Source organism: Myotis daubentonii, chromosome 10, assembly GCF_963259705.1.
Source record: "Myotis daubentonii chromosome 10, mMyoDau2.1, whole genome shotgun sequence".
Classification (NCBI taxonomy): domain Eukaryota; kingdom Metazoa; phylum Chordata; class Mammalia; order Chiroptera; family Vespertilionidae; genus Myotis; species Myotis daubentonii.
The window spans coordinates 30,735,041-30,755,104 of record NC_081849.1 but is presented as its reverse complement, the minus strand read 5'-3'; the positions used below and the strand labels follow the sequence as shown (position 1 = coordinate 30,755,104).

Here is a 20,064-nt window from a genome sequence, read left to right as displayed (position 1 = left end):
GGAGGGGAAAAGGGATACAAATTCTGAGGCAGAATATAGATTAACTTATCTATATTCCCTAGGAGTCAATGCATATAATTTAAGGCTGAAATATAAAAAAATTTGAATTATAAACATTTTATAGACTTTTAAAAAAACCCTCACCTGAAGATACGTTTTTATTGATTTGAGAGAGAAAGGAAGGGTGAGAGAGAGGAACATTGATTAGTTGCCTCCCATATGCACCCTGAGAGGGGATAGGATCAAACCCACAACCTAGGTATGTGCCCTGATGGGGGATTAAACCTAGGACCCTTTGGAGTACGGGGTGACATGCCAATCAACTGAGCCACACTGGCCAGAGTAAAATATAAACATCAGTTATACTAAGAAAGTAGTGAGTGGATGGGAGAAGGAAAAGAGAAAAAACATTAAATTTATTATTCCTCATTTTAGGTATATCAATCAAACCAAAAAAAGGAAACTTAATGTATATTTAAAATGGGAATGAGATAAGCATTTGAAATCACATAATAGAAATAGGTGGTCAACTCATTATTTATGAGAGAAATGCAATTTTAAATCATAATGCAATGGTATTATATACCCACAAGAATGTTTACAATGAAAAAGTATTGGTGAGGATGGGAAGCAATTGTAACTCTCATTACTTTTGATGGGGTTGTAAATTGCTATAACACTTTGGTAAAAGTGGTAATATATACTAAACTGCACATAAACATATCTGTGATTCAGCATTTGCACTACTCTATATCTATCTATCTATCTATCTATCTATCTATCTATCTATCTATCTATCTATCTACCTACCTATCTATCTATCATCTATCTATCTATCTATCTATCTATCTATCATCTATCTATCTCTATCATCATCTATCTCTACATCTCTATCTCTATCTCTGTCTCTGTCTATGTACAAGAGAAATGCATATGTGTTCACCAAATGCAACACATAAGAATGTTCATAGCAGCCAAATCTGAAAACTGCTCAAATATTCATGACCTATAGAATGGATAAATAGTATATTCATACAATGCTACACTGTATAGCAACTAGAATGAATAAACTACAAATAGACATGACAATGATAAATCTCACATGTATAATGTTGGGCCAAGAAGAAAGACATAAAAAAGTACATAAAAATACAAAACATGCAAAGCTAATTTACAACCTCAGAAAGATAATCTTGATAGTTTTTTTTAATATATTTTTTATTGATTAAGATATTACATATGTGTCCTTATCCCCATGTTACCCCCTACCCTCCCCCCGCCCACCCCCCTGCTCATGCCCTCACCCCCCTGTTGTCCGTGTCCATTGGTTAGGCCTATATGCATGCATATAAGTCCTTTGGTTGATCTTTCCGCCTTACCTCCACCCTCCCCTACCTTCCCTCCAAGGCCCGACAGTCCAATCAATGCCTCTCTGTCTCTGGATCAGTCCTTGTTCATCCGTTTATGTTGTTCATTATATTCCACAAATGAGAGAGATCATGTGGTATTTATCCTTCTCTGACTGGCTTATTTCACTTAGCATAATGCTCTCCATTTCCATCCATGCTGTGGAAAATGGTAAGAGTTCCTTTTTCTTCTTCCTCTTCTTAAAGAATACCTTTCAGCATTTCATATAATACTGGTTTGGTGGTGATGAACTCCTTTAGCTTTTTCTTATCTGTGAAGCTCTTTATCTGATCTTCAATTCTGAATGATAGCTTTGCTGGATAAAGTAATCTTGGTTGTAGGTTCTTGCTATTCATCACTTTGAATATTTCTTGCCTCTCTCTTCTGGCCTCCATGGTTTCTGTTGAGAAATCAGCTGACAGTCGTATGGGTACTCCCTTGTATGTAACTGACCATCTTTCTCTTGCTGCTTTTAAGATTCTCTCTTTGTCTTTTGCTCTTGGCATTTTAATTATGATGTGTCTTGGTGCGGTCCTCTTTGGATTCCTTTTGCTTAGGGTTCTCTGCGCTTCCTGGACTTGTAAGTCTATTTCTTTCACCAGGTAGGGGAAGTTTTCTGTCATTATTTCTTCAAATAGGTTTTCAATATCTTGCTCTCTCTCTTCTTCTGGCACCCCTATAATTCTGATTTTGGTATGCTTGAAGTTGTCCCAGAGGTTCCTTACACTATCTTCATATTTTTGGATTCTTTTTTCTTTTTTCTTTTCCGGTTGGGTATTTTTTTTTCCTTTGTATTTCAAATCTTTGACTTGATTCTTGGGATCCTCTTGTCTGCTGTTGGATTTCTGTATATTATTCTTTATTTCAGTCAGTGTATGCTTAATTTCTAGTTGGTCTTTTTTCATATCCTCCAGGGTCTTACTAAATTTATCGGCGGTTTCCATAAAATTCTTGAAAAACCTTATAAACATGGTTTTGAACTCTATATCCAGTAATTTGCTTTCCTCCATTTCTGTCATTTGTGACCTGTTTCTTTGTCTCCGCATTTTTTATGCTTCCCTGTGTTGGTAGAGTGGTTTTGTGTGCTAGGTGTCCTGTAGGGCCCAGTGGCTCAGCCTCCCCAGTTACCTGAGGTGGACACTCTTGGTGCACCCCCTTGTGGGCTTTGTGCACAGTCTTGTTGTAGTTATGCTTTGATTGTTGTAGGTATCACTGGGAGGAATTGACCTCCAGGCCAATTGGCAGTGAGAATCAGCTATGTCTGCAATGGGAGAACTTCTATGCTGAAGACACCCTTCTGGGGCAAGACTTGCTTCAATGGGGCTTTGGTGCTCACTGAGTCTGCCCCCTGAGTGTGTCCCTTATGGATCTGAGGAGTTGTAATCTGGATGGTCCCACTCTGACCACTGGGTACACTGGCTCTTGGATCTAAGGAGGTGCTAATTTAGTCTCTGCCTGAGGTTACCCAGCAGGAGCTACGAAAAGATCTGCAGATTCCCCTTCCTTTTTGGAGTTTGGAGGTGCCCAGATGAGGCCCAGCTGTGAAACAATGCAAGCTGCTGTGGGGCCTTGGGCCTTCTCTTGGAAGTTCTGGGTCTGTCTGGCCCGGCTGTAATTTGTTAGGTAATTTTCATGTAGCAAAGGGCCAGGGCATTCATATGCAAAAGCCTCTGCCACAGCCTGGGTGGGGCGGGGTCTCAAGGAATCAACAGGGCAGAGCAAGCAGCTATGGCAGATCCTCAGCCCTGCCCTAAGGGGCGGCGCATCTCAGTGTCCTGGTAATGTAATTGTTGCAAGCACTTCTGAGGGAAAGCCGCCCTCGAGTTCTGAGTTCTGCCTGTTGCCAGACAGTCCAGTTTCTCCCCATATGAGTCCTGGGTCCCCAGAGACTTCCCAGAACTGGAGTTCAGAGCAGTCGGGCGCTTGTGACTCCCTCCCGATTCAAAAAGACAGCCGCGTCCTCAGGTACCCGCGAGCTGGAGCCTCTGTACCTCTGCACTTTACTTCCGCAGCTCCTGACTCTCAGTGTGCTTTTCTCTTTCCTTCTAGTTGTAGAATTTCCACTCAGCCAGCCTTCCTGTAGTTCTGGATGATGTCCATTTTGTCTTTTTGTTGTATTTGTGAAGTTGTTGTAGGAGGCAGCAATTTCAGTGTTTACCTATGCCGCCATCTTGGTTTCTCCCTATCTTGATAGAGTTTTGACTGCAAGAGGACAAGCGAGCAGTTTCTGGGATGTTGCTCAGGTTGTAATTCTTGATCTAGATCAGCAGTTCTCAACCTCTGCGTTGCGACCCCTTTGGGGGTCAAATGACCCTTTCACAGGGGTCGCCTAAGACCATCAGAAAACACATATATAATTACATACTGTTTTTGTGATTAATCACTATGCTTTAATTATGTTCAATTTGTAACAATGAAAATACATCCTGCATATCAGATATTTACATGACGATTCATAACAGTAGCAAAATTACAGTTATGAAGTAGCAACGAAAATAATTTTATGGTTGGGGGTCACCACAACATGAGGAACTGTAGTAAAAGGTCGCGGCATTAGGAAGGTTGAGAACCACTGATCTAGATGATGATTTCATGGGTGTTTTCAATTTGTGAAAATTCATCAAGCATAGGATTCATCACTTAGGGTTTTATACTTTTCTATATGTATGTTATACTTTACTAAAAAGTATAACAACAACAAAGTAGAAGGAAATCTATTTATATAAAAACCCTGGGTGTAATGCGTCACGTATGAAGCTCAACCAACCGGAAGGAAGTCAGTCCTGCAGGGGTTGTCTTGGCAACAGCTACGCCCTCAGAGCGAGGACGCACTGAGTCCTGGGTTGCCTTGCCAAGGACTGCACCCTCCCGGAGCTGTTTCCTGTGAGGCCTGAGGGAAGAACCCACCCTTGGAGCCCCAGGAGGGCCCAGTGGCAGTCAGTCCTGGGTTGCTGAGGTGGAGGCCACGGTATGGTAGAACTCTGTGTCTGGCACAACAGGGGGCGTGGCCGGCCTTCAAACCAGACCCTGACAGTAGGGAGAAGGGAGCCGCATTCATCACAGAATCAACAGGTGGCCAGCTTGCTGTCAGGGGCCTGCCAGCTAGGAATTCTATTCACCTACATATCTTTATAAAGTTCTAATACATTATATTAGAGGTCATGGTGGTACTGTTTTACCCACCGTGTCTACAGGAATTGCTGCAAATTTACTTCTAGGTGGAAGCACCTTTCATTCAATATAAATTACCAATTCCATTAAATGAAACTTCAATTTCTAGACTTGATATAAACAGTGAAGTTGCTAAAACTATTCAAAAGGCCCAACTTCTCATTATTGATGAATGTACCATGGCATCCAGTCATGATATAAACACCATAGACAGATTACTAAGAGAAATTATGAATTTGAATGTTGTATTTGGTGGGAAAGTTCTCCTTCTTGGAGGGGATTTTCGACAATGTCTCAGTATTGTATGGCATGCTATGTGATCGGCCATAGTAGAAATGAGTTTAAAGTACTGTAATGTTTGGGGATGTTTCAGAAGTTGTCTCTTACAACAAATATGAGATCAGAGGATTGTGCTTATAGTGGATGATTAGTAAAACTTGGAGATGGCAAACTTGATAGCAGTTTTCATTTAGGGATGGATATTATTGAAATCCCCCATTAAATGATTTGTAATGGACCTATTATTGAAGCTACCTTTGGAAATACTTTATCTATAGATAATATTAAAAATATACCTAAATGTGTGATTCTTTGTTCAAAAAATGAGCATGTTCAAAAATTAAATGAAGAAATTTTGGATATACTTGATGGAGATTTTCACACATATTTGAGTGATGATTCCATTGATTCAACAGATGATGCTGAAAAGGAAAATTTTGCCATCAAATTTCTTAATAGTATTACTCCTTCGGGAATGCCATTTCATAAATTAAAATTGAAAGTGGGTGCAATCATCATGCTATTGAGAAATCTTAATAGTAAATTGGGTCTTTTTAATGGTACCAGATTTATTATCAAAAGATTACAACCTAAAATTATTGAAGCTGAAGTATTAACATGATCTGCAGAGGGAGAGGTTGTTCTGATTCCAAGAATTGATTTATCCCCATCTGACACTGGGGTCCCATTTAAATTGATTCGATGACAGTTTCTCATGATGCCAGCATTTGCTATGACTATTAATAAATCACAAGGATAAACTCTAGACAGAGTAAGAATATTCCTACCTGAACCCATTTGCGCACATGGTCAGTTATATGTTGCTTTCTCTCAAGTTTGAAGAGCATGTGACGTTAAAGTTAAAGTTCTAAATACTTCATCACAAGGGAAATTAGTCAAGCACTCTGAAATTCTTTTCACTCTTAATGTGGTGTACAGGGTGATATTAGAATAAGTTTAATCACTTTATCGGTGTTTGCATCACTGTTGTTTTTATATCATGTTTTTGTTGTTTTCATATCATGTTTTTTGCTGTTTTCATATCATGTTTTTGTTGTTTTCATATCATGTTCTTGTCATTTTTATATCATGCTTCTTGTTGTTATATCCTTTTGTTACTGTTTATTTATTAATAAATTTATATATTATTTTCATATACATTTTACTAATTTCCTTTTTTTTAATTTCTATAGTCATTTTATTGTTTATTTATTTATTTATTTTATTGCTTACAGTCTTACAAAGGGTATTACATATGTGTCTCTTTTTCCCCCCCGCCCTTGACAATCCCCTGGCCTCCCCTACCCCCCAGTGTCTTATGTCCATTGGTTATGCTTATATGCATGCATACAAGTCCTTTGGTTGATCTCTTACCCCCTTCCCTCCTGCCCCCCACCCCTTCCCGGCCTTCCCGCTGCAGTTTGAAAATCTGTTTGAGGCAGCTCTGCCTCTGTATCTATTATTGTTCAAAAGTTTATAATGGTCTCTATTATCCATGAATGAGTGAGATCATGTGGTATTTTTCCTTCATTGACTGGCTTATTTCACTTAGCATAATGCTCTCCAGTTCCATCCATGCCATTGCAAATGGTAAGAGTTCCTTCCTTTTTACAGCAGCATAGTATTCCATCGTGTAGATGTACCACAGTTTTCTAATCCATTCATCTACTGATGGGCACTTAGGCTGTTTCCAGATTCTAGCTATGGTGAATTGTGCTGCTATGAACATATGGGTGCATATATCCTTTCTGATTGTTGTTTCTGGTTTCTTGGGATATATTCCTAGAAGTGGGATCACAGGGTCAAATGGGAGTTCCACTTTTAGTTTTTTGAGGAAACTCCATACTGTCTTCCATAGTGGCTGCACCAGTCTGCATTCCCACCAGCAGTGCACAAGTGTTCCTTCTTCTCCACATCCTCTCCAGCACTTGTTGTTTGTTGATTTGTTGATGATAGCCAATCTGACAGGTGTGAGATGGTACCTCATTGTTGTTTTGATTTGCATCTCTCGGATGATTAGTGACTCTGAGCATGTTTTCATATGTCTGTTGGCTTTCTGAATGTCCTCTTTTGAAAGGTGTCTATTTAGGTCCTTTGCCCATTTTTTGATTGGATTGTTTATCTTCCTTTTGTTAAGTTGTATGAGTTCCCTATAAATTTTGGAGATTAGGCCCTTATCAGATATGACATTGGCAAATATGTTTTCCCACGCAGTGGGTTTTCTCGTTGTTTTCTTGATGGTTTCTTTTGCTGTGCAGAAGCTTTTTATTTTGATGTAGTCCCATTTGTTCATTTTCTCTTTAGTTTCAAGTGCCCTAGGAGCTGTATCAGTGAAGAAATTGCTTCAGCATATGTCTGAGATTTTGTGGCCTTTGGCTTCTTCTAGAATTTTTATGGTTTCCTGTCGTGCATTTAAGTCCTTTATCCATTTTGAGTTTATTTTTGTGTATGGTGTAAGTTGGTGATCTAGTTTCATTTTCTTGCATATATCCGTCCAATTTTCCCAACACCATTTATTGAAGAGACTATCTTGGCTCCATTGTATGTTCTTGCCTCCTTTTTCAAATATTAATTGAGGATACTGGTTCGGGCCGATTTCTGGGCTCTCTATTCTATTCCATTGATCTATATGCCTGTTCTTGTGCCAGTACCAGGCAGTTTTTAGAACAGTGGCTTTGTAATACATCTTGATATCTGGTATTGAGATCCCACCTACTTTTTTCTTTCTCAGTATTGCTGCAGCTATTCGGGGTCTTTTTTTTATTCCAGATGAATTTTTGGAGAGTTCGTTCTAGATCTGTGAAGTATGCCATTGGTATTTTAATGGGAAGTGCATTGAATTTATAGATTGCTTTGGGTAGTATGGACATTTTAATGATGTTGATTCTACCAATCCATGAACACGGTATGTTCTTCCATCTGTTTATGTCTTCCTCTATCTCTTTTTTCAACGTCCTGTAGTTTTCTGAGTAGAGGTCTTTTACCTCTTTAGTTAAGTTTATTCCTAGGTAGCTTAATTTTTTTGGTGCAATGGTGAATGGGACTGTTTTTATAATCTCTCTTTCTGAAAGTTCACTATTGGTGTATAGAAATGCCTCAGATTTCTTGGGGTTAATTTTGTATCCTGGTACATTGCCAAATTCATGTATTAAGTCTAGCAGAAAGGGCAAATAGCAATATTAAAATATTTCCTCTAATTAATTCCCTTTTAATGTGCACGAATTTTGTGTACCGGGCCACTAGTTGATTACATAAGTGATAAAAATGTTGAGAAACAAAAGGTTGATGAGGCAACTCAGAGATTAGCAACAGCATGAAGCAAACATGCTCACAAGGCTGAAGGAACAAAGGTGACATTATTTGAGCCCTCTACTCAGCTAGGGCTGGACCTTGTCCTTTCAAGTCTGGCTGGCTGAGCCCCTGTTTAAAAAGAATCTTGCTTAGTCAGTTTGCAATGCGGGGAGGGGAGAGAGGTAAGAACACATATGTAATACCTTAATCAATAAAGAAAAAATTAAAAAATAAAAGAAAAAGAAAAAAATAGAGAATGATAAAAATTGCCATGGGGGAGGGGGACGGGGAGAATCCTGCTTAGTCAGTTCAGTGAAAATTTTGTACCATGGATATCTGATCAAGTTCCTCATTCCTCACCCTTGATATCTAATTCCTGGGCCTGCCTTTAGTAAAAATCTTGTTAGGCCAGTTTAGCAAGAATTTCCCCTACCCTTAATGCCTAATCAAGTTCCTCTTAGTATTTTTCCATTCACTGACCCATTCAATCTGCTTATTGGCTATAAATCCCCAGCTGTCTTTGCTGTATTGTGAGTTGAGCTCAGCTCTATACCAAGGTCTCTTTCCCCTACTGAAGCAGTTTGAATAAAATCTGTCTTGCTGGGTGGCAAAGTAGGGGATTACCCTGTGCCCAACAAAATGATGCTTAAGGTTATGAGCAGATATATCAGCCCAGTGAACCTATCCGTCTTCCCCCATCTGAACGTGGTACCGTTTTCCATTGGCATATCCTCTACCAGCTCTTTGTTCCATTGGCAGTTCTTTGTTTATGAGGTCATATCCACTAAGCACACTCAGGACATCTACAAAGAGCTCCTCATCTTCTTGATGACTTCGCTCTTCACAGGCTTTGGGGTCCACCTTCCTGCTGCTCTGGATCAGCATCTACATATTACCTCCCAAGAGTACCAACCAGACAGCTTCACCAAACTCTGCCTTTGTAATTTAATTTTTTTACTATTTCTGGATGTATCCCATCTACTGCTCACAATAAAGGCAGATGTGTGTGGGAAAAATCTGTCTTGCTGTCTGGTGTATACTTTTCCTTTTATTCTATGTGTAATAGGGTAAAATCATCAGTCTTTCGGCCTTCATCCTGTTCAAGCCCGTCCAGTCTCTATATATGTCAGTTAGCAATTTCTGCTTAGTCCTCTATAGATATGTTCATTATTAAAGGAATCTAACCTATAGCTCAGGAATTACTGAAACAACCACTCTGCTCAAAGCTACCTCCCCAAGGAGATAAGGAAAGTATGTACAAAAATAATGACTATCAAAAGATTTATAGGAACATTGTGACCGGGATCATGGCAATTGGAGTTTATTGACCAAAAGCAAAAAAGTTTCATCCTCCTCCTGAGACCCTTGCTGGCATCCAGATGTCTGCAGCCATCAATCTCCTTTTGACCTCCAACCTCTCCTGTTTCCCCTGACATAAAAGAAGCCTAAATTCCATACGTTTTCAAGATGGTTCTTTAGGATGTTAGTCCACCATCTTCACGGTTTGGTGGCTTTCCTTGCCCCAACCCTTGTCACTTGACTTATTGGCTGTTGAGCAGTATGAGCTTTCACTCGGTTACATATGGACTGGGGTCATCCTGCAATAGTTGAAACCACGGCAACTATGTTTGGAGACCCAGAGAAAGTGAAGTCACTGTTGAAGTTGTTGTAGTAGTAAAGGGGGAAAATTGTGGTTGCTTTATGCTACTGCTTTTACCAAACTAGAATTACTTTATTCTGAAAAAAAGTATATATCTATCTATATCAGTGGTTCTCAACCTTCCTAATGCTGCGACCCTTTAATACAGTTCCTCATGTTGTGGTGACCCCAATTTCATTGTTACAAATTGAACATAATTAAAGCATAGTGATTAATCACAAAGACAATATGTAATTATATATGTGTTTTCCGATGGTCTTAGGTGACCATGTGAAAGAGTCGTTCGACCCCCAGGTTGAGAACCGCTGATCTATATCTATATCTATATCTATATCTATATCTATATGTCTAAATCTACATCTACATCTATATTGATATACATATAGGTATACAAAATCATGTTTAATAATTAAATATTGAAAGTTTTCCATTTGAAATCAAGACAAAACTAAAAAATATAATGTCAGTTCTTTTATTAAATACTATCTATTTTAGCCAGTGCAATGGGCAATGAAAAGAAGTCAAAGGCATAAGGATAGGAGAAGGTAGAGTATTATTGTTATTTGGAGATAATCTACTTGTGTGTATGAAAAGTTTAAAATTTACAGAAATAATATTAGGATGAATAACAAGGCTTATCAATATTGGTTAATACAAAATCAATAACCAAAATTAGTTGTATTTCTATATAACAGCAAAAATCAGAAAACAAAACTTGAAAAAAAATGCTTTTAATATAAAAGTACCAAAAGATATCGTGAGCCTGGCTGGTGTGGCTCGGTGGTTGGGTGCTGACTTATGAACCAAGATGTCATGGTTCAATTCCTGGTTTGGGAACATGCCCAGGTTGCAGGCTCAATTGATCCCCAATAGGGGGTGTGCAGGAGGAAGATGATCAATGATTCTCTCTCATCATTGATATTTCTATCTTTCTCTCCTTCTTCCTTCCTTTTTGAAATCAATAAAAATACATTATAAAAAAAAGTTATCATGAGCCTAGGAAGAAATCTAACAAAAGATGTGCAAAAAATTCCATTGGGGCAATTATTGAGGGACATTAAAAAACCTATTTGGCCGAAACCGGGTTGGCTCAGTGGATAGAGCGTCGGCTTGCGGACTGAAAGGTCCCAGGTTCAATTCTGGTCAAGGGCATGTACCTGGGTTGTAGCACATCCCCAGTAGGAGATGTGCAGGAGGCAGCTGATCGATGTTTCTCTCTCATCGATGTTTCTAACTCTCTATCTCTCTCCCTTCCTCTCTGTAAAAAAATCAATAAAATATATTTTAAAAAAAACCTATTTGAATGATGAGATGTGTCATGTTTATCACTTAAAATACTTAATATTGTAAAAATAACTATTTTTTCCCAATTGATCTATAGATTTAATGCAATGTGTGTATGTATTGACAATTTGATTCTAAGTTTTATCTAAACATGGAAAGGCTAAGAATAGTTTGAAAGAAGAAAAAATGGAAAGTGTTATTCTATCAATAGATATCATTACTTACTATAAAACTATGTTCATTATGATAGTGGTACTATTGCAAAGGTAGAGAACTTCAATAATGACATAGTGTCACCACACAGGAATTTTATGTCTTTCATATAATTTTCTCCTTAATTCACACTAGCCTTGTCTAATCTAATACTACTGTGACACACTTGTCTCTTTTCAACCAAATCCTTCCACACCTGCATATATTTCCTGTCCACTCCTATATCATTAAGCCCTTAGGCCAGTGGTCGGCAAACTCATTAGTCAACAGAGCCAAATATCAACAGTACAACGATTGAAATTTCTTTTGAGAGCCAAATTTTTTAAACTTAAACTATATAGGTAGGTACATTGTTATTAACCTACCTATACAGTTTAAGTACTGTTGATATTTGGCGCCTCCCCCGCGCTGCGTATCCCGCGGCCCACCTGTGCCTCCTCAACCGACTGACACCCCCCACTTCTTCTACCGCCACTTCTTCAAAATAGACTCGCCCAGGCCGAAAACCGACTTCTGTGCATGGGCCACGAAGTTTCAATCGCACTGTACGTGCACACCCGCACGTGGTATTTTGTGGAAGAGCCACACTCAAGGGGCCAAAGAGCCTCATCTGGCTCACGAGCTGCGGTTTGCCGACCACTGCCTTAGGCCATCAGGTCTGGTCAGCACCAAACTATCTTAAAAATAAAGCCTCAGGTCTGTCGACCATGAAAACATAGTTTTGTCCAAACTACAGATAACCTCTCAACCTCAGTTATGTTTCAGCCCCAGACCTATGAAGGAGGAACAACCCTACCAATGACGTCCTTACAAAACTAGACAGCACAATGCCTCGCCTGACATCAGGGCCCAATGCAATGATCAACTACTCCCTACCTTAGCCTGGACCAATCAGCAGAGCCCACACCCCATCTCCCTTAGCAACCATGACTAACGAGTTTCCCCTTATATAACCTATTTGCTGGAGATCATGGGGAGCCAGGTTATAGAGCACTAGCTCACCTGTGTCTTTGGGCTTAGTGCAAATTCCTTAAATAAACCCTTACTTTCTTTGTTGCAAACTTCTGTTCACTTCATATTGGGTTTTGGTGCCTTCAGGCAAATGAACCCTAGTTTGGTAACAATAGACTAGAAAACCCATAGACAGACTCTTGCATATATAAACACTTGATTTATGAGAAAGTTTGCACTGCAACTGTTCCATTTAATAAATAGTACTGAATCGATTGAATATCCATAAAAAATAAAATAAAATTGAACTCCTACATGGCACCATTCCAAAATTTAATTGTAGATGAATTATCGACCCAAATATGACAAGCAAAATGGAAAGCTTTTAGAAGGTAATATAAAAGTAAATCGTTATGAGCTCAGCATTTGGAAAGTTTTTTTTTAAACAGGAAACACTAACCATAAATGTTAAAATTGATAAATTAAGCTACATTAAAAAGAAGACTTCTGTTCATACAAACACTATAAAATAGACACAGGGTTAGATAAAATATTTGAAAATATACCATAATAAAGAAATTGCATGTAGAAGATATAATGACCGTCTACAAATTAATAAGGTAAAAACAACCCAGTTAAAAAATGGGTTAAATATTTGGACAGTTTCTTTATGAAGAATATACATGACCAGTGAACATATGAAAATATGCTATCTCATTATTAATCAGAAAAATATAAATTAAAACTACAAGGTGATATTACTGTATACCCCACTTGATAAAAATTGAAAATCTTCCAATAACATGTTGAATGAGATTGTGGAGTGATGGGAACTTTCATACATTATTGATGGGAGTGTAAATTTGGAATAACCACTTTGGAAAACAATTTTGCACTACCTAGTCAAGTTGAAGATGTGCATAACTTTTGACCCAGCAATTTCATTCTTGCATATATACCCTAGAGCAGCGGTTCTCAACCTGAGGGTCGCGACCCCTTTGGAGGTCGAGTGACCCTTTCACAGGGGTCACCTAAGACCATCCTGCATATCAGATATTTACATTACGATTCATAACAGTAGCAACATTACAGTTATGAAGTAGCAACAAAAATAATTTTATGGTTGGGTCACAACATGAGGAACTGTATTTAAAGGGCCAGAAGGTTGAGAACCACTGCCCTAGAGAAATGTGTGCACATGTGTATGAGTATTCGTGGATGACAATGTTCATAATAGTATAATTCATAATAGCCCCCAAACTGGAAATAGCCCCAAAGTCTGTCAATTGAGTATTCATACAATGAAAATAAATTAAATACAGTGGGACCCTGACTTACGAGTTTAATTCGTTCCGTGATGGAGCTCATAACTCAAATTACTCGTATGTCAAATCCAAAGTGAACAAGTGAGACACGTGATGCTGGGCTGATGTTGGGGTGTTCACTGTGACGTTCGCTGTGCCAACTAGCGGTGGGGTATCTGAAGCTGGCTCATAACCCGAATTTTAGCTCGTAACTCAAAGCAAAAAATCAGCCGAGAGATGGCTCGTATCTCGAAAAACTCATTAGTTGGGACACTCGTAAGTCAAGGCCCCACTGTACACATAATGCTGAGCCAAAAAAGCGAAATACAGAGGATTATAAAGAATTTACAAAAACAGTTAACAGTAATGGATTTTTGGTATGGCTACTGTGGTAGGCACAATAATGGCCCTCTAAAGACATCCATACTTTGATCCCAGAATTTGTGATTATGTGACTTAATATGGCAAAAGGAATTTTGCAGATGTTATTGAGGTTAAAGGCCTTGAGATGGGGGAGTTTATCCTGGATTATCCAAGTGGACTCAAAGTAACCACCAGAGTTCTTTGAAGCAAACAGTAAGAGTCAGATAAGGATATGTGACAATGGAAGGAGGGTCAGAGAGATGCTACATTGCTCTTTTTGAAGACAGAGGAAAGGAGCCATAGCCAAGGAGTTTGGGAGCCTCTAGAACAGTGGTTCTCAACCTTCCTAATGCCGCAACCCCTTAATACAGTTCCTCATGTTGTGGTGACCCCCAATTTCATTGTTACAAATTGAACATAATTAAAGCATAGTGATTAATCACAAAAACAATATGTAATTATATATGTGTTTTCCGATGGTCTTAGGTGACTCCTGTGAAAGGGTTGTTCGACCCCCAAAGGGTCGCGACCCACAGGTTGAGAACCGCTGCTCTAGGAGCTGGAAAAAAGCCAGGAAATGGATTCTTCCCTAGAGCCTCCAGAAATAACACAACCCTGTGGACACCTTGATTTTAGCCCAGGAAGATTTGTCTTTAACTTGTAATTTAGAGCACCCTAAGGTCATACCTTTGTATTTTTCCAGGCCCCAAGGTTGTGGTAATTTGTTCCAGCAGCATAGGAAACTAATGCAGGTGGTAAAATGATAAATAAAGTAAGGAAATTATTTGCCATAAGTCATGATGGGGATCACCTCTGAGGAGGGGTTGAGAGGGTGATGTGAACAGGAAAGGTTCCTTGGAAGGTGGCGGGGGAGGGGTTGGGGCGCGCTGGCAATGTTGTCCTTCTTGGCTTGAGGTGTAGTTACATGGGGCTTTGCTTTCTAACTATTATTGATTATTTATACATTTATATTTTGTGTCCATTTATGCCATATTTTTTTCAAAGGGGAAAATTTTTTCTCTATCCTTAACAGGTAGAAGAAAGATGACTTCTGAAAATTTTGAGGATGCTTCTCATGGGACTGCTGGGAAGCCAGGCATTATCATTCCACGTGCTCCTAGGTGAAAGGAAAAGTGGAGGCTGTTAATCAATTTACCCAACTGGGTTTCTCAGTTATCTAATGACTGCTCAGTGCTTATTATTCTGTAAACCCCCTGGCCAACATTTCAGCAGATATTGGTTGATGCCACCAACTGGCTGAACACAGCTCAGATGACCCTACTCACAATTCTTTGAACAGTTGTTTTGGCTGTTCCTTGTGATTGCTACCCATTTTCTGTTTAAATAGACTCCATTTTGCTACCTGCTTAGATTACATAATGGTCTGCATCAGTAGTTAAGATTCATTCATTCTGCTCTAACCGGTTTGGCTCAGTGGATAGAGCGCTGGCCTGTGGACTGAAAGGTCCCAGGTTCGATTCCAGTCAAGGGCATGTACCTTGGTTGTGGGCACATCCCTAGTAGGAGGTATGCAGGAGGCAGCTGATCGATGTTTCTAACTCTCTATCCCTCTCCCTTCCTCTCTGTAAAAAATCAATAAAATATATTTTTTAAAAAAGTTTTAAATGGAAAGTCTTTTTTAAAAAAGATTTATTCATTCATTTCAATAATCTTTCCTTCAGTATCCTCTCTGTTCAAGGTACCCCACTAGGCTCTGGGATTGAGAGAAAAGTAGTCCATAGTCCTTTTCTCACGGGAACTCTTAAGTCATAGGGGGATGTGTCAAGAGTAGATAAATGACTATGTGAAAATGTTCACATGAGCAATACCTTATGCTTATGGGAACACAGAGGAAGGAGTGCCAAATGTTACCAGGGAGTCTAAAAAACACAAAAAATAAAAAAAAGACTTCCTGTAGGAGATAATGGAATTAAACAGCATAGCTTGACTTAGTAAGGAAGAAGGTATTTCAGGCAAAAGGAGAGCTTGTGATAAGTGAGTGGGGTAAGAAAGAGCATGGTCTATTTGGGGTCCTGTTTTAACTCTGTTAGCTAGATACAACTGAGAGGCCTAGAGGACACTGCAGAAGCAGACACAAAGTATAGGCAACAAGTTAGAAATCTAAGTGTCAATGCCAAAGCACTAGACACTAGTGCAGTGATGGTGAACCTTTGGAGCTCGGCATGTCAGCATTTTGAAAAACCCTAACTTAACTCTGGTGCCATGTCACATATAGAAATTTTTTGATATTTGCAACCATAGTAAAACAAAGATTGATATTTTTGATATTTATTTTATATATTTAAATGCCATTTAACAAAGAAAAATCAACCAAAAAAATGAGTTCCCGTGTCACCTCTGACATGCGTGTCATAGGTCCGCCATCACTGCACTAGGGAATACTGGTTAGAAGGAGAAACTAGAAGCTAGTTACATGAATCTAAAGTCAACAATAAAGATGTAAGACCACCAGTCCTATTGGTTTAGGGCTTTACTCTTATGACTTCAGTAAACATCATTTTTCTTCTTATGATCCTATCTCCAAATACAGTCACTCTGAGGGTTAAGGCTTCAACATATGAATTATTTTGTGTGTGGCAGGGGGACACAGTTTGATCAATAGTACATACTGAATAACCATGATCTGCTTCCTGCTTGCATCTCCGTTCCTATATCTTATCTCCCCTTCTCGGTCACCACAATCTAGCTACAAGGGGACATTTAAGGCATTCTCGAGAGCCCTCACCACAAAGGTGTGTTTGAATCTATTCAATTCATGTTCCAACCCAGTGGTAGATTCTGATACCTTGAAGGTCAACACTTGAAGGCCAATCTGTCCTCAAACACAGACTGAAACCATGGTGACATGTGGTGCTTTCTGTCCTTGGCAGCTATTCCTGCTAAAGAACAACTGAGCCAGGCCATGCCTGGACAACAGAAGTGTCTCCCGGGAGTAACAAATAATTTCGACAGTGCCCTATATCCCAGTCGGGATTACAAATCAAGAGCCATTAACAGATCTATGCACTCTGACCCACTTTGGTGATTCCATAACTGGAGTTTTATCCCAGAGAAATAATTTAAAAGAAATAAGAAGAAAGAACTATATGTATATACCACATAATTTGAAACTGCAAAAATATGAAAAAGTGTTAAACTATAAATACCCTAAGTTTTAGGGAATAGTGAAATACTTATAAATTTTAAAATATCAATATATTGGAATATTTTATAGTTACTGAAATGAAAGGTATGGTTATTGTAGAACACACAGAAAACATTTTGAAACAAGTTTAAATCAATGAGAAAATTAGAACTCAAAATTTAACCTACAATATATTTCAATTGTGTAAAAGCTATTGTTGTGGCAGAATGCGCGGGAAAACGATCAGCCAGCACTCTGAGGGAGGGAAGTTTAACCTTCATTTCGCAGATCTGCTAGTCCAGGGGAATTCCGGATCCAAAGCCTGAACTGAACCTGTGGGGAGGCTCTGACCTATATATCTCCTTCTGTTGCGGGTCCCTGAGGATCCCTGAGGGTCCCTGCTGCTTCGCCCAAGTCAGCTGTGGCGGGGCCCTGGGCTTAGGCTCTGCAGCTCCGCCCAAGTAAGACTACAGTTTAACCAGATACTGAACTAGGTTGCAAGCCCCCTCCTTCCCCCCATTTTTCTTTTCATTATATTCATTTATAATGGCAATAATTGCATTTTATTGAGGCTCTCTTTCCCAGACCTATTCTAAGCACCTTGCCTTATCTTTAATCCTTACAAATTTTTTTCCAAATTAACATTATGGTCTCCATATGTAATGATTGTTTTAAGTTTCTGCTATATAACCTTTAGCAAGTTAAGAATGTCTCTCCTATATCTAGTTTGCTGTCATTATTTAGTTGTAAACAGGTGATGAACTTTATCAAATGCTTTCTCTTCAGCAATTGAGATCATTGTATAATTCTTGTCCTTTATTAAATAGGTGATTTCTGATGTTGAGCCAACTTGGAATTCCTGGGATAAATCCTACTTGATCAAAAGTTAAATTTTAGAATATATACCTGTTAGTTAACTCATACTTTATTTAGGATTTTTGTATCTAGCTTTTAGGTAAAATGAGCCTATTCCTTTCATGTATTGCAGGGGTCCTCAAACTACGGCCCACGGGCCACATGCAAATACAAATATTGTATTTGTTCCCGTTTTGTTTTTTTACTTTAAAATAAGATATGTGCAGTGGGCATAGGAATTTGTTCATAGTTTTTTTTTTTAAACTATAGTCCAGCCCTCCAATGGGCTGAGGGACAGTGAACTGGCCCCCTGTTTAAAAAGTTTGAGGACCCCTGATTTATTGCTTTGTCCTTACTATTTTGGAATTAAGATTACACTAGTTTCATAAAATAAAATGAAATAAAATAAAATAAAATAAAATAAAATAACAAACAAAAAAAACATTATGGTCTCCAAACAACAAATGAGAGATTCAAAGAACTAGGGTTAATTTAATAAGCGAATGGGATAAAAGAATTTAAATCTAGATTTGTATGACTTAAAATTTTATGCATTTTCTCCCTTTCAAAAGCTACCTTTCCAAACTTGGAAATGAATATAAAGAAAAAACAAAACAAAAACTAAAACAAAAGGAATTTAGTCATATAAAGGTAGCATGATTATAAGAAAAATTTTTATTTTATATTTTTATTATATTTCAAATTGATTCAATACTTTTTCTTTTTTTTTAATTAAATCTTTATTGTTCAGATTATTACATTTGTTCCTCTTTTTTCCCCCCATAACTCCCCTCCTCCCAGTTCCTGCCCCACCCTCCGCCCTCACTCCCCACCCACTGTCCTCATCCATAGGTGCACCATTTTTGTCCAGTCTCTTCCCGCATCTCCCATGCCCCTTTCCCCCCCAAGAATAGTCAGTCCATTCCCTTTCTATGTCCCTGATTCTATTATGATCACCAGATTATTTGTTCACTTGATTCTTAGATTCACTTGTTGATAGATGCATGTTTGTTGTTTATAATTTGTATCTTTACCTTTTTCTTCTTCTTCCTCTTCTTAAAGGATACCTTTCAGCATTTCATATAATACTGGTTTGGTGGTGATGAATGCCTTTAGCTTTTCCTTATCTGTGAAGCTCTTTATCTGACCTTCCGTTCTGAATGATAGCTTTGCTGGATAAAGTAATCTTGGTTGTAGGTTCTTGGTATTCATCACTTTGAATATTTCTTGCCACTCCCTTCTGGCCTGCAAAGTTTCTGTTGAGAAATCAGCTGACAGTCGTATGGGTATTCCCTTGTAGGTAACTGAGTTTCTTTCTCTTGCTGCTTTTAAGATTCTCTCTTTGTCTTTTGCTCTTGGCATTTTAATTATGATGTGTCTTGGTGTGGTCCTCTTTGGATTCCTTTTGTTTGGGGTTCTCTGTGCTTCCTGGACCTGTAAGTCTACTTCTTTCACCAGGTAGGGGAAGTTTTCTGTCATTATTTCTTCAAATAGGTTTTCAATATCTTGTTCTCTCTCATCTTCTGGCACCCCTATAATTCTGATGTTGGTACGCTTGAAGCTGTCCCAGAGGCTCCTTACACTATTTTGGTATTTTCGGATTCTTTTTTCATTTTGCTTTTCCAGTTGGGTGTTTTTTGCTTCTTCGCATTTCAAATCTTTGACCTGATTCTTGTGCTCCTCTGGTCTGCAGTTGGGTGTCTGTATAATATTCTTTATTTCAGTCAGTGTATGCTTAATTTCTAGTTGGTTCTTTATCACAACATCGAGGGTCTCATTAGATTTCTTGAGGATCTCACTACATTTATCGGCAGTTTCTAGAAAATTATGGAAAGACCTTAAAATTGCGGTTTTTAGCTCTATATCCTCCATTTTTGTCATGTTTCTTTGTCTCCGCATTTTTATGCTTTCTTGGTGCACTCCCTTGTGGTCTTTGTGCGCAGTCTTGTTGTAGTTAAGCCTTGATTGTTGTCAGCAATACTGGGGGTGATTTGACCTCCAGGCCAACTGGCTATGAGAGTCAGCTGGTCTGCAGTGGGAGAACTTCTGTGCTGGATCTCTAGGGCAGTGCTAATCTAGCATTTGCCTGAGGCTATCTGGCAAATGGCTATGCACAGGGCTTGGGCGGGGCGGGTCCCTGG

At 38.8% G+C, this 20,064-nt stretch overlaps 1 pseudogene; it reads left to right on the top strand.

Moving 5' to 3' along the window:
- Positions 1-8,787: 8,787 nt before the first annotated feature.
- LOC132211345 (transmembrane protein 258-like) lies at positions 8,788-9,097 on the top strand (annotated as a pseudogene).
- The last annotated feature ends 10,967 nt before the right edge of the window (positions 9,098-20,064 follow it).